A 12,055-nucleotide genomic window follows, 5' to 3' on the forward strand; every position below is an offset into this window, starting at 1 on the left:
TTCTTGCCCATTCTTTCAAACACACAGATGGCACAATACAGGGTGAAGCAGACTGTGCCAGGGCCCTGGAGGGTGATCTCACTGAAACAATGCACACTCTACTGGGAGATGCTGCCAACACGTGAGCCGCCTATGGGCAGGGGCGTGGACACTGAGTGAGGCCACATGCAGAGCGGGATGTGGAGAGTCTGTACCTTTTTTGCTTTACTTTGCTGGGAATACAAGAGAGCTACAAATCGTTTCCAAAAATCAATAAGTATAACTAACAGCAAACCTGGGAGAGCAGTGGCCACAAAGTACCACAAGGTGGCGACATTTCTCCCAGAAGTTTTAACGAGGAGTCCAGTTAAAGAAATGGCTGGTGCTAAGAACACAACTGGGATTCTGGCTTCCTCGCCTTGGCTCTGAAGCGCACAGGCCTTTACCATATCATCCCAGCCCAGCCCCTCTTTATATTTTCAATATGTATTTATTAAGTGTAGTTTTCATTATTACTCAGATAAGGTAAAGCCAACAGATTGGCAGACAACAGTACTGGGAAGCCCTCCAGAGAAAGTACATCCCAGCTGGAGGGAAGGGAAGGAGGCAAGGGGCAAGAGGATGAAGATACAGCCAGAACCTTTATTGTGGTTTCTATGGCAACATTGGAGACAAGGTATCCCATTTAGGATTGACAGATCTGAATAATTTTAGGGTTTCTGGGATAAGTGTAGGGCCTGTTCCTCATGTCTGGTACCTGATCTAAGGTGATAAGGGCAGGTGAACAATGACAACCCCTGCCCCCCAAGTCTAAGAGCCTGGTAAAGAGGTGACTGGGGGTGGGCTCTGGGTTGCTGGATTTGCTCATAAAAAAGCAAACTCTCTTGAAAGTCCTTTTGCTCTCTCCAGGGGTTGACTAATCTAGAAGGGTCAAGTCTCTCCAGGGTCAGCATGGCGAAAATACCTTAGCATGAGAATCCATGGTCACCCGTGAGGTTGAAGCCTCGCCAAGCAAAGTCTTTTCCTGTGAACCTTCAGATCACTTAAGTGAGTTCAGATCTTCCACATGCATGCTACAGAAGATCTCATTCCTTCTAGGACCCAAACCAGTAAAAATATTATGCTGGCAGTAGACTTTGTCCCCCAATTCCCTGACTCAGAAAAAGCCTACAACACCAAAGCTTCAGATCACTCGTCATGACAGGTTCATGGTCACCCGGGGGCCGAGGAAGGAAGAAGAACCCTGCTGCTGTGACTCCCTTGTCTACACGCCTGCAGAGAATCTGGACAAGAGCCCCCGCAAGAAGCAGCCATCCAGGGTGCTGACCTGAGATGACCCCCAGGGACAGAGAGTTTCCAAGTGGATGCGAACATGAAGGCAAGCTGGACCCAACTGTATTATAGCCGCGCAATCTTGAGTGACACATTGTTTGTGGCAGCAGCCTCCCTCGAGCCAGCAATAATCCCTTGTAATCTGGTTTCATTAAATGGACACTAGGCGTGGATCAGGGGAGAGGGGTCCTGTATGAGACTGTGCTACTTAGTCTAAGGATCATGTTGAAGCTTTTAGAGTTCTTTGAAAACACAAAAGGACTATGCTCTTTCAAAAAACATCATGCAGGATTCGGTTTCCTGGAAAAGAGAGAGGCTGTCAAACAACAAGTGACCTTGACTCCGCACCTGTAGCTTTACTGCAAAGAGGCTGCAGGTACCAGAATGGGTGGTAGGAAGTGCGCCTACCACATGTAGACAGCAGTGTAGTTCTTGATACAGCTACCAGTACTGGGATTCAAACTCAGCCATGAGCATGGCAGATTCCTTACATCTAAAAGAATCATTTGGAGAGTGAAGCGTTAGGAAAATGATTATTTGGGGGGTGAAAGGACGAATGTAAATAGACTTCAACTAGGCTGCCTCCTGTCTTTTAAAGTTGCCTGTTGGGAGGGGTTGGGGTTAGAGAATGTAGCACAATCCTCTTGGGCCAAGACTATCCTGGGGTTAATCCTATGCCTCCCTTTCCACTGCAGACCTATAATAACTCCAGACAGCAGGCAGCCTTTGCACCCAGGTGTCTAAGTGTGTAGATCCTTCCAGCAAGGCCTTAGAGCAGCAGCCACCAGGAGAGAGCCCTGTCCGTAGTTCTACAGGGCCCAGCATGTTGGATCGAGGAGCTAATTCTTGGTTTTATTCCTGTGAAACCCGGACACAGAGGGAGAAGGAGAAGAGGAGTCAGCGGCTCGCAGAGATACTGAGGAGGTACAAAGAGCAGCTGCTGAAGGACTTCCCCCTGGCCCGGGTGCTTCCCTACTTGGTGTACGATGGTGTGTTCTCTCTCAAAGAGTACAGAGAGATCCTCTCGCAGGCCTGCTACCCGGAGAGGGTGGAGTGCTTTCTCCTGAAGCTCTTCTCCAAAGGTCCAAGTGCTTTCTGTGCCTTCTGCGCTCATCTAGAGGAACTCAACCCTTACCTGCTCACCTCCCTTTTCCTTTATTACCAAGGTAAGAACATGATTTGCTCTAGAGGTAGTAGCTGTAGCAATGATGACCCAGAGATCTGCAATAGCCCAGGTCACACTACGGAATAGCAAGTTTCAACACAACATTGATCTATAGCTTCCTGAAAATGTCCAGGCTTCTAAAAAAAAAATAATCCCACAATGTAGAAATAAATGCTCTGATACAAAAGAAAACTGTGCGTAGCTCCTCACACTGCCTGAGGGGTTTGTAAATATGTAAGTATTTCTTTTCAAGTGCCCGTCACAAAGTGCTTGTGGGCTAAGAAGACTGGGCTGAAATTTTGTTCACAAAAGACACAAATATTACCATGTCTTTTCAAAAACATCAGTTAGCACGTGACTTGGAAGTTCTACTCCTGGGCATCTGATACCCAGAAGAAATGAATGTGTGGCCACACAGAGACCCGCAAAACAATATCCACAAGAGCACTGTCCGTGGCATCCCTAAAGCAGAAAGACCCCAAATGTTCATCAAGTGTCAAGGGAACAAATTATGCCATGCAATTGGTTATTCTGCCATTAAAGGACTGGAGATTTAGTGCATGCTGTAACACAGATGGACTCTACTCACAAAAATGCAATGAATCACATTCATATAATGTCCACAGCAGGGCTGGAGTTGTAGCTCCTGTGGTGGAGCACTTGGCCCTGGTTCAATCCCTAGCACTGAAAAAAAAAATCTCAAATAGGTAAATCCATAGAGACAAAAAGGAAATTACTGCTCACGTTGAGCTGGAAGTAGGAGCCGTTGAAGAAGGGAATGAGCGTCTGTGTCAGTGGAGTGATGATATGCTCTGGAGTGAGTCCTGATGGCTGCACACCCCTGTAGGTACACTGCAAAACACATGGAAACGCCATGTGTGCAAAGTATGTGTATACGAAAATGCCTTTTAAGTCATCATGAAAATATATGCTGTTTCTCTTCTCTCGGTCTTCCAAAGAAAGCGCTGTGGTAGACTCGCTCTCAATGTCTTCCTTCTGCAGAGAAAGGATCATATCCTGCTGAGATAGTGTTTGGACCAAATCAAGAATAAAGGTGGGGAGGGAGACAGCCTGAAAGTGGGAAGCTAGAGAAAGCCTGGTTCAGGAAAGTGACGTTGACATGCATCCTGGGACAGCTGTGGGGTCAGTGAGGACAGAGCAGGGACAGGACACAGTGGCTTGTGAGGCTGGGGCTTGCATGGGTGTACAAAGAGAGCTTTAAATATTGTGAAGTGGTATCAGGTTGCTGGGTTCCATTCATTTATGACACTTCTCTGAGACTGAACCTAAGGGCCCAGCTTTCTAGTGGTGACTTAAGGTTTGTCTCTGAATTTCTATCCTTAGCTTGCAGGCTGTCTTTGTGGATTACAGGTTATGGTAGGTTGTGCATCCTACAGCCTTTTAATAAAATAGTTAATATATAGTCAGTAGACAAACCAATAAGAATATCTACGAGTGACTTACTTCATTGGGATATAATGCAATATACATTTCTGTGTCATAGACATATGTGGAACTGGTCACTTATGGGTTGTTCAGGCTAACCTTATCATCTCTACTATGTATCAGTGTACTATGGTCACTGGAATATAGTGCCAAAATACTTTACTGCTACTGAGTCTTTGGTGTACTTTTGAAGAGTGATAAGTATTTTTACAGTGTAATTTAAGATACCGGTAAGTAAAAACATAAGCCACATATCTATTACTGTCACTATTTAGCATTTTAGATAAGGGACAAACACAGAGTTTGGTTAGTTCACTTGAGATGTTTACTGTCTATTTGATATTTTATCCTGTAAAACAATTGTAAAGCCTGTATCGAAGTGTTGGTATTTTTTAAGTCTAGAGTTAGAAATTGGATCCCCTCAGGCTGTCACATTATCTTCTGTATTTTTCTGAATCTTTTAAAATGTTACTAAGCAAAAAAACCATAAATAAATAAGGTTTTGTTCTTTGTTTTTAAGTTTGAGGGGTGGCAAGATGGCTCAGTGAGTAAAAGCGCTTGCTGGGCAAGCCTGGAGACCAGAGTTCAATTCTCATTGGCCATGTAAGGGGAGAAGGAGAAAGTCAATTCTACAAAGTTGTCCTCAGGCCTCCACATACTATGACATCATCTGCCCTTATCATTCACACACGGACAATAGCAAACAAACAAAAAAATTACATTTATTTAAAAAGGAAGTGATGTGATTATAATTATACAAATTGCCCAGCTGATAGACTCTTGTATAAATGAAGATGTGTTATGACTAACACCGTAAAACAACCAGGGAAATATGAATACCATCTGTAGTTCAGCATTGCACCAACATCAATTTCCTCATTTTAATTAATGTAAGATCATAAAAAATGTTATTAAGAGAAGCTGAGAAATGCCAACGTGGAAATTCTCTGTGTTGTTTTTGAAGTTTCTACGGGACTCTAAAGTGACTTAAAGATTGAAAAGCTACAAAGGAAAGATAGTATCAATGACGTCATCAAACTCATGAGCCTCCTGCCTCAACCTCCCCAGTACTGAGAGCACAGGTTTGTATCCGCATGCTCAGCATTGGAGAACTGGTTTCTAATATTAGTTTTGAAAACTAAAAAAGAAAAAGAAAACGAAAAAGAAAAAAGAAAAAAGTTCATGTTCTCTTACCATTTGAATGTCAGAGTTTGTTTGAGTTGATTGACTGAGTAAGGGACATTACCTAGTGATAATTCTGGGCTCTTAAGCAACTTCTCTGCAAAAGCTCAAATCCCCCAGTGTTGGGTGATCCATCTCGCGCTATGGGATGCCGCACCCTTGGTGGCCCAGAAGGGAGCTGCTTTAGGATGAGCTACAGTGACTGACATCCACCTTCTTCCTCTCATTGTGTGAGGGTAGCATCAGTTTATGTTAACGCTAAAGAGACCTTGATGTTCTTGCAGTGCCAAAGGGGCTAGCTGCTACTGGTCACGTGCATACTGTTAAATGCATCCTGGAAAACCTGAGTGAGCAGCTCTCTCTCGGGCAGAGCTCTCTGAGGGAGGCAAAAGAATCTATCTAGTCTGAAAGAGGAGTGTGTGTGGAAGGACAATTCAGGTGTGAGCGTGCGAGGACACACCCAAGAGAGCAGTCCCCAGTCCATTTCTCCTCTAGCTCATCTCCAGCATAAGCATCTCCTCCATGGGTTTTAGTACAGCTCACAGGTCCTGAGTCTGTAATGGGCAAGCCTGGAGCCAGGCTAAACAGAGTAGTTCTGTCTCTGTTGCTGTGATAAAGCACTTGACCTGGGCAGCCTAGAATAGAGACTGTTTATTTGACTAATGGCTCCAGAATTGCAGAGTACCATTAGCAGCACACTGCAGGCGTACAGCTGGATGCTGAGAGCTGTAAGCATGAGGCAGAGAAAGCAGATGGGGAGTAGGTCGTGGAGCTACACTCTCAAAACCCAGCCTGAGTGACATGTCTCTAAGCACTTGGGAGGCAAAGGCAGCAAATCTCTGTAAGTTCAAGACCAGAGAGTTCTATGCTGCGCTGTGAAACTTTACCTTAAAAGAAATGAAAAAAAAAAGAAGGAAGGGAGGGAGGTAAGGAGGAAGGAAGGAAGGAAGGAGGAGGGGAGGGGAGGGGAGGGGAGGGGAGGGGAGGGGAGGGGAGGGGAGGGGAGGGGAGGGAAGGGAAGGGAAGGGAAGGGAAGGGAAGGGAAGGGAAGGGAAGGGAAGGGAAGGGAAGGGAAGGGAAGGGAAGGGAAGGGAAGGGAAGGGAAGGGAAGGGAAGGGAAGGGAAGGGAAGGGAAGGGAAGGGAAGGGAAGATGAATACCATTGGTTAGTTTTCTGAGTCAGGAGTCTCCCTGTGACACAGGCACTGGCTCCCAGGCCAGCCAAGATGGGGAAGGTATGAATATCATTGGTCAGGAACAGAACAAGCCATGCTTGAAAGAGATTCTGATGTTTTCGTCTTCTTCTCTTGCTCCCATTTTTAAATATTGTTTTTTTAAAAAAGGTATTTTTTAAATATACAGTTTATGTACTGTGTGTACAGGGGTCAGAGGACAATTTACAGCTACAGAGTCAGAGCTCTTCTACTCCTTTCTGCCTTCCCCTCCCCTCCCAGGGTACGGGGATCAAACTGAGGCTTGAGGGTGCGAGCCTTTTCCCACGGATCATCTCACTAGCCCCCAAATGGGTATTCACCCCAAAAACCTCTTTATCCAGGGAGAAAAATGCCAGTATGTTTTTTGTTTGTTTGTTTGTTTAAGAGAGACATACAGAATTCCTAGTCAAGACAGACAGTCTTTATTTCCAACAGTTAATGGCTATTCTAGCCAGGGCCTTGTGCATCCCAGGCTGGCCTCCAATTTGCTCTGTGATTGAAGATGGTCTTGAACTCCTGATCATTCTGTCTCTACCCCTCAAGTGCTACCATTAGAGCATGTGCTCTGACACCTGGATCATTTTTAAATGAACTAACATTATGTGTCTTTGGAAAAATGCGAGCCGAGTCCTATTCGTCCATTTATGTACCATCTGAGATGCCCAAATCTACAGTAATCTGTCATGCCGACTTTAGAGAAGGAAAGAGGGTTCTGACGGTGGGCGGGCTCTCACTAGTGTCAGAATGTGACAATCCTCTGTGTTATAATGCAGAGCAAACCCAACGGGTCCTACAAGATGTGCTTGTGGCGGAAGAGGCAGCGAGGAGCAGGAATGGAGCTCAGTGGGACTCCAGCACTGTCTCTGACCCGGAGGACCAAGAACAAAGGGCTCAATTATTTAACAAGTATGTTATTCTCGATGTGTTTGCGACCTTGACATAGTCCTGCCTTCCCACTTCTCATCTCCCACCCCTTCCTTCCTCTCAGGATCCTCACTTCACTGTGCCCTTCAGTTGGATACAAAGAGTTTTGCGGAGTCCCCTGTTCTGTAGGATGTGCCAAGGCCAGCGGGGCCTTCTTGGTTGTATCACAGAAGAAGCTGCTTGAAGGCCTGTATCTGACTGTAGGCAGGTGACGCTGGCCTGGCTCATTCACCAAATAACTATATGTGTCAAAGCCTAATTCTAAAATTAAAATGGGACTTATACGTTGAACTGCGGTCCTTTAAAAAGCACGCCGATGCCTCTTTCAAAGAAAACTTCAGATGCTCTTCATTTAGACAATCTGGAATTAGTCAACATATATAGACTTCATCTGTCTTTTCGGCTCATAAGTTGCCTGTTTTATGGATGAGATTAAAACCTGACCCGTGGTTAGACTTCGTGTTCATATCTTGCAGGCGCAAGCTCCCTGGAGGGGAAGGGGTTTTGTAAAGGGAGAATTCAAAACAGCCATTAAAATGGCTGTCTGTGTTCCTTGATCTTCCAAAAGCATGGAATGAGATGCCGGTGGTGTCTGAGCCGTCAGTTTTCTTTAACTTGCTCAGGTCTTCTAAGTATCTAAGATGCGATCAGTAAATAGTCTAGAACACGCTCAAGTCATTGTTGGCTGTGTTAATTTGTCAGGCTTATTGTAAGTACGCTCCTCTGCCACAGTCGGTTCCTGTTTTCTGTGCTGGGAGGAGACCCTGCAGCTTGCAGCCAAGCTGACAGTGGTCCCCAACCTGACCTTGGGCTCCCTGCAGTGCCTGAAGACTTGCTCAAGCCTGAACTGGCTTGCTGGCCCAGGATTGGCCCTCCATGCAGAGCTAGAGATCCTGCAGGCCCTGTCCAAGAGATGAGGTCTGGCCCCACGCTCCCATCCCTTCCTGTTCAAGGCCCTGGACTTGGTACTTCTGGTATTTGTGACAGTGGGAAAGAGTCAATTGCGTTTCTACGTAGATATAACACAGAGACACCAATTGTCTGATTTTTGAGGAAGTGGCTCACATGATTTGGGGGGCTGTCAAGTCCCTAAACTGCTGCTCCATGGGAATTTAGGCAGGACTTGGTGTCGCCAGCTGGTGTCGGATTCCCAGGAATCTGGAAACAGCAGTTTCCTCAGGGCAGCTTTGAAGAACCTCTCTCTACACTTAGGTTCTCTGATTAGATGAGGCCGACCTACTGGACAGAGAGCAATATGCATCACCCCAGGTCTCTTGATGGAAATGTTAACCATATCTAAAAATTCATTCATAGTAACTTTTGAATTGCTGTTTGAGTAATCAGTAGAGCACTCTAACAGCCAATATGACGTAAAATTAATCACCACATGCATTGTGTAGCCTTGGGCAACCTGCTTTAACTGTGTGTGTGTGTGTGTGTGTGTGTGTGTGTGTGTGTGATAAGCAGCAGAACTTTGTAGATTCTGACTTCCTGTCTTAGATGAAAGGATTACGCTCCTTCCTTCTTAACATAGGTTACACATCCCTGGGATCTTTCTTCTTTGCACTTCTACCTCAGGATAAAGTTAAGCACAGAGTGATATTGTGTCAACTTGGCAGGGTCACAGTGTCCACAGAGTTCATCAAACATGATTTTGGGTGTTTCTGTCAACTGTACTCTGGCTGAGATGATCATTTACACTGTTGGGTTTTGAATAAATGTAAGATATAAAAATGTGGATGGAACTTCCAAGATAAGCTGAAGACCAGAAGAACAGAAGAAAGACCGACTTTCCTTTAAACACAAAAATTCTGCATGGTGGCGCACGCCTTTAATCCCAGCACTCGGGAGGCAGAGGCAGGCAGATTTCTGTTCGAGGCCAGCATGGTCTACAAAGTGAGTTCCAGGACAGCCAGGGCTACACAGAGAAACCCTGTCTCAAAAAACAAACAACAACAACAGAAAAAAAACCAAAAAATTCTGCTGTCAAACTGATTTGATCTTTTCCCTTCCTCCTCCTCCTACTCCTCACTCCTAATTCTGTTTCTAAATATAGGTGGAAATTTAAAAAATAAGGTGTTCAGTCATGTCTATTTTGGACCTCAAGAACATAGAAGCCTGGGTCCCAAAGCAACCCCTTGAAGTCGGCTTCCTTTCTGATTCCTGGGAATGTCTATACCTTGTTTTAAATTCCTAAGTTTCACATTTGCCACCACTTTGCCCTCAGCATCTGTATTAACATAGGAATCTGTGGGCTATGAAGTACACTAGAAGAATCTGGAAGTATTCACCTGGGCTCCCTCTGTCTGAAGCCCCAGAGCTAGTTCTCCTTCTGAGTTCAGTGGTCCTAACCTTCCACTTCCACATCTTTAGATCACCACACTAATAATGACAGTCAGTTATGAAGCTTCTAGATCACCATCATCATCCTTTAAAAGTACTTCATGAGAAAAATACTTCATGAGTATTTCCATGAGTACTCCATGAGAAAAGAAAACAGTTTGTGAGAAAAAAGATTCAGATAAGTCACACACACACACACACACACACACACACACACACACACACACACGCACACACGCACACAGGCACACGCACACGCACACGCACACACACATCATCCTGTTTAGATTTATGAGCTAATAGGCCAATTGTACATACATAATTTTATGAGGGAGTTCTGAATCACTTTCGAGAATGGGTTTATACCATATAAACATGGAACTAAAATGTGATGCCCTTGACCTGTTAGAGGACATTTCAACCGCTCACACATTGCTGTCTTTGTACAAGCAAATCTCCAGGTCGTCCATGCTGTGGGAAACACACGCTCTTCCTGCTTTCCTGAGCTCACCATTGGAAGGCAGAGCTGCCGAAGCTGACCACCACTGTCACGCGCATTGTGAAAGGCAGGACAGGAGGAGTCCTTCAAAGCTGACCTCATCCCTGCTCAGCTAACTGAGATTTGATTTCAGAAGAATTACTATGGCTTTGTGATTGTTCTCCTCTCACTGAAAGGCTAAAAGAATGCAGTTAACTGGGACACGGCAGGAGCTTGCTCTCCTCTTTTCCCTCCTCATTCGGTCACCAAAACAACAGCAGCCTTACTTGCTTGCTTGCAGAGGCATACATGAGAGGAAAAATGAAGCAGAGATCAGGGCATGTCACAACCCATTTGAAGTGTCTGTGGGGATAACCTCAATTTTTAGAAGCAGAGAATAAATGGAAATGACTGTCCACAAATATCTGTATGAAGTCACCAAGGCAACTGTATCCTGTATCCGGGACCTAGAATCTACCAACGAGAAGCCAGTGAGAGGCCGCATCTAGTCAAAGCTGCAACATTCAAGACCAAACCAAACCCTGCAAACGCATAATGCATGGGAAAGAAAGGCATTGAGACAAGTGCTGGTCAAACTTTATACATAAAACTGTCACTCAAAAATTATGTCCCTTCAGTGACTTGATAATTCAAGGAGAGTCTAGATCAGCATTTCTCAACCTGTGGGTCATGACCCTTTTGGGGATATGTAGCGACTGTTACCTAAGGACATTGGAAAACACGGATATTTCATTACAATTGATAAAAGTAACAAAATTACAGTTATGAAGTAGCAACAAAAATAATTTTATGGTTGGGAGTCACCACATGAGTTGCAGAATTAGGAACATCGGGAACCACTGGTCAAGACACTTCCATGAGATCCTGAGACATTTCTTATCGCCAATACAAGCCTACACAATCCACAAGGACTTACCAACACATTATTTTCATATCCCTTGTGTAAGGTTATCCAGATGCCCAAGGTTTAGGATCAGGCATAAACAAGGACAGAGTGATTTCCTATAGGATTCTTTTGTTCTTTCCAAAGCCCCGTGGTTTCCAAAAACCTTGTGCAAGTCAACATGGGATACTGTATCTAAGACCTACACAGGTGAATGTGGCCAGGCCAGGTCTTAGCCTAAGGATGAATAGCTAGACTTATTTCCCACTCCTGTCTACCAGAAACTCCACTGTGGGTAGAAAACAGCCAAACCACAGTCAACCTGGTCCAGCACACTGAAGCATAGTCACCATAGCAACAGCATCAACATATGCCTGGGATCCAGGCTTCTTTGCCCACTAGTTTTCTGGGAGTCGTATTTCAAAATTCACCCTGTTTCCGCCTGTCCAGGAGCTTGTTGACTCTGTGTGTTCTGGAGCATCTGTTGGCTGGAAAAAGCAGGACAGGGCTGGGTTGGGCTGCCATTCCAAAATCGGTGCTTAACTTAATATGACCAAGAAGGTGTGTGGGTATAGGAGATGGCAATTCTTAAATTAGATGGCAATTATAAATCCTTGGGTCAGATCCCAAGACCTAAGGAAAAGTTGTAGGGGAATGCTTGGTGAATGTGGTGGGGGATGGGTGAATGTTTGGGGGAGGAGCCTTGGAAAGAATGCCCTCATCTATGAGGGAAAATAATTGAAGTTCACTTAGAGTGGAAACATATTAGACCAATCTGCTTTGGGTTTGAGGCTCTTTAGGGTTAGATAAATTCTTCCTCTTGGGGAACCTGAGAGACAAGTAGTCTTGGATTGGCTTGGAAGAGGGGCCAGTTCAAAATCCAGTGTATGGAGATCAGAAGGCAGACTTAGGAGGAGACGTTTTCTCCTCTTAAATGTCTTTTCTTCTAGACACTCACCTGACATCCATTCTAGGTTGAGAGAATATTTTGCACTGTCTACTATCTTTTCTGCATCCCATACACCACATCCTCTCCCCCACTTTTTTTGATAATGAGCCCAACTAGATCAAGAACTTTGTGATTCTCTT

The sequence above is a fragment of the Mus caroli genome, unplaced genomic scaffold (assembly GCF_978045245.1).
Source record: "Mus caroli unplaced genomic scaffold, Mus_caroli_1 scaffold_8, whole genome shotgun sequence".
NCBI lineage: Eukaryota > Metazoa > Chordata > Mammalia > Rodentia > Muridae > Mus > Mus caroli.